The following is a 6,000-nucleotide window of genomic DNA, read 5'->3' on the forward strand; positions in this document are numbered from 1 at the left end:
AACAATTATATTATCAGGAACTACATTTAATTCTGTTTTAATTTCTCGGAGAAGTACACCTTCCATGGTGTAGCATTTAATTTCGCCTGTTTGTCCACTCATCCATAATTTTTCTTCATTCTCATACGAAACGCTGTGTATTCTGTCGTAACCAGATTTTATTGTGTCAACAAGCTCAAAGTCATGTAACAATACCTCCTCTGAAGTGCTTGATTCAACAGGGGAAGAGGCGGTTTCTTCTACTGACAATTGAGTGATATCCCCAAAGCAATTGTGCAGCTTATCTTGTTCTATTGGTTTTGGGCTGAATGTTGGCAACAATACATTAACTAGTGATGGAAGTTGGCTGAATTCTTTGTTATCATAGCTGTATTCAATTATTTGTGATATTTCGCTGGATTCCTGAATTTTCTTCAAGGATTCAGCAGTTCTTTCAATTGAAGATTTTGTTTCAATAATATCGCATAATTCTTTTTGCAAAATTTCAAGATGGTTTGATTTCATACTGGCAATTTCACTATTAAGTTTGCTTATAAGGTTGTCAATTTCTTTGTGCCACTCTTCTCCATGTTCTAAAATTGTTGTCGCAATGTTCTCGTAAAATACATTCAAGTTGGCAATCTTGTTTTCCAAATCCAGAGCAAGTTCACAGTAAGTTGGTTTTAGAACATTTTCCAAATCGTATGTATCCTTTACAATATTCTCTTTCTTTGTCTCATAAACTTTGGTAAGCTCAATTAAATCATGTTCTCCGTGTTCTTTAGATGCTATACAAAACGAGCATACAAAGAATATACAATTTTTGCATTGAAATTTACAAGTTCTATTTTGATGTATACTACACTTTGGAAAAATCAAGGAAGATTGTCGTCGGTGAAAAGGGACAACCTTATGCTTGTCATATTTATCTAATATATGTTCTCCTGTGCATGGATTGCAAAGGTTGACATGACAAAAATCACAATAGCTCTGTACTTTAGCGCTCTTACAAATTTCACATCGGGTTTCGTCCAGGGTACTGGTGCAATCATCCATAGTCGGTTATATTCTTTAAAAAAATGGAAGTTTGTACCTCTCCACTTTTTAAATGATATGTTTTGACAATGATATTGGTTAAAAAAATGTTTTTGGTTTTATGATTTTATACTTAATACTGACAATTAAACAAACGACATACTATTTGAAAATATCCCATATATATGGTCATAATGGTACACAAAAGATATAAATTGCATACATACCAATCAGAAAAGAACTGGTTCTGTGCAAAGCGGTATTCTGTTTATATTTTCAGGTTTGCTCAAACGGATCTAATATCAGCAGACAGCGATAAGAGGTTCAAAGTACAATGACCTTTAAATATGCCTAGGGCTGATAACATAAAACATGATATAAATAAAATCTAGTATTCAGTGTACCGTAAGTTATATAATTTCTCGTATATTTAGCTAAGAAACCAAAGCTTCCATACATTATTGTATGTTTTGCATTCCCTTTGAAATATTATTGCTAAACACCGCTCCTGTATCTGTGTGATTTCCTTTAAATGGAATGAAAGATAATTCAATATTTTGGAAAATAACCTCATATTCTCGTTGATCATAGCAACAACGGTTTTCGGTATTTTGTTTTGTTTTGGTTTTTGTTTTGTGTTTCGCCTTCCGGTTTTTTTTCCGAGTTATTATTATTTTTTTTCTTTTGGTCTTTTTTTATTGGGGGGGGGGGCTGTTATTTTTTGCAAGTTTTTATATATGGCAATAAACATATGAATTGTATTGCTAAAGCACTTTAAATCAATTAAAATTATAAACATATTTACTCATCATCTCTTGCCTTTTAAATATCTGACTTGCAATTGTCAAATTCTAAAGGTCCTAACAGAATTTTTCATCTCTCTTTGAATGATTAAAATTAAATTAAAACATGACATGAATAAATCTTTCTAATGTCACTTTTTGGTTCTTTATTGTCACGATTCGAATGAAACAGGGTGTTATAAATCCAACTGGCAGTGTCAATCTTTTTTTTACGAAAACAAAAATAAAACCACTAAATATTCAATTTAAACTGGTGCAGGATAATTATTTTTCACATAAGGGGCTAAAATCGACTGTCTAAGACCAGGCAAAGCCTCGTCCTAGACCATGAATATTTTTGTATAGAAACAAATATAAAAAAGTTATTCCAGTTACTAAGTTATAAGTATATTTTTAGCCATTTTTATCCGATTCTGTTAAGAAATTGAATTTATTAGACATACATGTTGAAATAAGAATCGGAAGCCATCTCAACCAACTTATTTTATGTGTTTTTTTAAAATGAATTTAAAATATTTTTTAAAATTAAAAATTGTAACTTTTGTATGTATTGATATGAATTTTATGATGAAAACGTCCTTTAATCTGTTTCAAGGAAACTCAAGAAACAGCGTTTCTCTCTAAATGAGAGCTTCAGTACTTCAGGACTTTAGTATGTCCCGTATACCGACCCCGATGCATTGTTTAGAAAAGAATGAAAAACTCCGAAATTTTCCGAATGGATTATAGTCTCGATAATAACGCGCCAAACACGACAATGTACTAAGTAAGACCTACTTTACATTTACGAGTAAATTAAAAAAAAATATATGATATTTCAATATTAACCAAAATTTTCTCAGCTGCTATTTATTGCAGATGCTTGAAATTTTAACACAGTATTTGTATAGGCATGCCATATTGTAGGTAATATTTCTGTACCAATCGGATGCCAGCTTTCTGTTAAATGTCGACTTCGCTTATTTTGCATATTCACATCAGAGCGGGGGTATCATTAGTAACATTGGCTCACAGATATCTTGTTTTTGAAAGTCTAAAATATATTTTTCAGAAAGTTCAATTTGTTTTATTTCATGATTGGTATCTAAATAATTTTGAATCAAGTTTTATTTTTCAAAGGGATATGAACATGATGATATCCAAGAATGCGCAAAATTAAGCGCAATGAAAATTAGAGTTTGTCATCTTAAAAGATCTCTTCCTTTTTAATGCATTTTGTAAAAACGCATGTAGATGTGATCTTTGGATTAATATTTAATTGAATGGGTGTTCAACACCCTATCCTCCCCACACATTCTAAAAACAAACAGGCAAAAACCAAACTGTTTATAACAATTGAATTGACCGGTATTGGTTTTCTGTCTTAACAGATACCATATCGATTTCCGTTTCACTTCTTGATTTCTATAATACGATACATGTACTTTATATGCGGGTTTTTTTTTTCAAACAGTGACATATAAGAAAATATTGAATATCTCGCATGACGCCATTTTTAAGATCGTTTTATTTATCTTGTTTTTTTTTCCATTGAAACATCAAACCAATATCCTTTAAAAAACAAGGATTTTATTTTATTTTACTTCATTCCCGTATATGATCATAATTACCATGATGTAATTCTAACATATGCCGTGTCTACAATAACGGTAAAATCGGGTATTTATTTTCCTTATATCTCATTCTGTTTTGAACAGGATATTTCAAATTTATGAACAGATCCGTATCATCAAGAAGAACATTATCACATTCATTTGCTTCAATCAGAGGCAATGTTTTTACAAGATTTCTTATATTTGGACCTCCTTATTCCACAACAATTGACAAGCAAGTTCTTATTTTAATGTCTTTCGTTGGTACGGATGCTCTATGCGATGTAATCCTTCATGTGGGAGGATAACGCAAATTTTTCAATTTTTTTTTCAAAGAGAGTATGACATTTTTACTTCGTAAAATAGTTAACCGATTAAACGTAAAGACGGAAAATTCTCTCAACAAAAACAAATGCAATCAGTCGATAGTTTACAACGGTGTTTTATAAAATAACATAATGTAAAAATCAACAGCAAAGTCACTAACGCAAGTACTGTTTTCTTTTTACATATTTCCCGAATAAAAACCGACATGTATCATAATCATTTTGCTTATGTAGTAATCGTCCAAAGTTTTGCTTAATGACCGTGTCATCCGATCCAACTACTTAAATAAGCATCACTGATTACCAAGTATAGTAAAAAAAAGGCAAGAAACACAAATATCCGTGGTATTCGAGATATCGGTGTTTGAGATAATGGATTGTTATTATAGAGTCAATTAATTATGATCTATATAACCAGAATATCATCTAAACTATGTCAAGAATCTACCTGTACATGTGTTTATTAAGTTTATTTATATGTGAAAATACTTTTGTTTGAATTTTACTTGAATTTGTTCATAATTTGTTTTTGATTTTTACTTAAACACACGTTAACAAGAGAAATTTTCTTCATTGGAAATATAATATCGTTCAAGCTTTCAAAAATAAAATCAATGTCTTCATTTGAAAAACCAGGTTTCCATAGATGTTGATAACTGCACTTCCAAATATATATTATCAAGTATATATATTGAATGCTATCTAGTAATCCTTATATCATTATTTGATTTAGATTTGTATATTATATGGAATTGATGATTGTATTTAATTGTCAAAATTAGTGATACTTGTTTCTGTTAAAAAAAAATGCTACAGCTTGTGAAATTGTGTAAATTCTGTTTAGGTATACATTAATTTGCATAATTAAAATAAAATTCTTTTTGACAGGTTATAAAAATATACTCGTCTGATTACATTTAACAATAAAGTCAGGATGGATCAAGATGGGTGAACACTCTGTTTCTAAGCTTAAAATTTGCTCTTTTTCATATCGCCTTCAAATACTCGCAAAAAATTAGGGGATATTGTTAATCACAGTTATAAAAGTAACGGAGGAACTGTCCATTTAGATCGTGAATGTACACATGGTAGTTTGTATAGTCTTGAATCAAAATACTAATTTGGCTTTCTTTTGTTATACAAGGTAGTCAGAAAGTCTTACTTTTCGAAAAGTTAAGACAATCAGTGTATCGATATCGCAGACACAAAACATGATTACTACATGAACTACTTCTTCGTTCACCGTACACTCAGTTACACATATGTTTCGGTTTCTGTTTGCAGTGTTATATAATTTTGTTTCGTTGTACAGAGGTAAACCCTTATCATTGAATTGCATCATTCGTTTCTCTGTAGATCCCGAGTAACGGACAACACAGGGTTGAATTTTGTCATCACTGAACATGATAATCATTTTATGACCCGAATAAGTGACACACAAACTGCTGGGCACCCATCCCTGCAATTTAATTAATTCTTTTTTTTCATTCAATACTTTATTGACTGTCTTTGCTATTCCGTTAGAGTAAACTAAATCCCCATAACTGTCTATGGCTAAAACCTTTGGGATTTCCCCTGATTATGTCTTTATTGTATGGAGGAGTAAACCATCCATAGTGTAGAAGTAAATGTTTCCCGCCTTCCACTTGTCCATATCTTCCCTTGGTCGACATAAGAAACATGGTTTGATCTTTCATGTTTAGTTTAGAGTTTTGCAACTATTTCAAATCCATCCGGCAGTCTTCTGTCGAAACAATTTGGTGTTTCTGGTGACATTGTATTTCCAACTATAGCTCTAGATAATGGAACCATTTCCCCAGTGAGGCTATGCAGCCTATCACTGTCTATTGGTTTTGGAATGAATGTTGCCATCGATACTTGGGCCATAGGAGGAACCTTGATGTCATCATTGTTTCGAAACTGGTATTCAATTGTTCGAGATACTTCATTGGAGGCATCTAATGTCTTCAATCTTTCCAATGTTTTTTTTTTTTCAGTTAGAGACTGCGTTTGTTTGATAAAATCGAAATGTGTTCGTAAAATTTTGAAATGTGTCGATTTTATTACACTGATTTCTTTTTCATTTTGTTGAAAACAAAATTGATTTCTCTGTGCCATTTATTTTTTTGTTCTAACATTTCGTTTGTCAGTTTTTCATATTTTGCATCCATGTTGGCAATTTGGTTTTCTTAATCAAATATATCGTTTTCCAGTGTATGAGAATTTTTTTTCTAACTTATCTTTTTCGTTTTTGATCATTTTCTT

The sequence above is a fragment of the Magallana gigas genome, chromosome 4, assembly GCF_963853765.1.
Source record: "Magallana gigas chromosome 4, xbMagGiga1.1, whole genome shotgun sequence".
NCBI classification, from domain to species: Eukaryota; Metazoa; Mollusca; class Bivalvia; order Ostreida; family Ostreidae; genus Magallana; species Magallana gigas.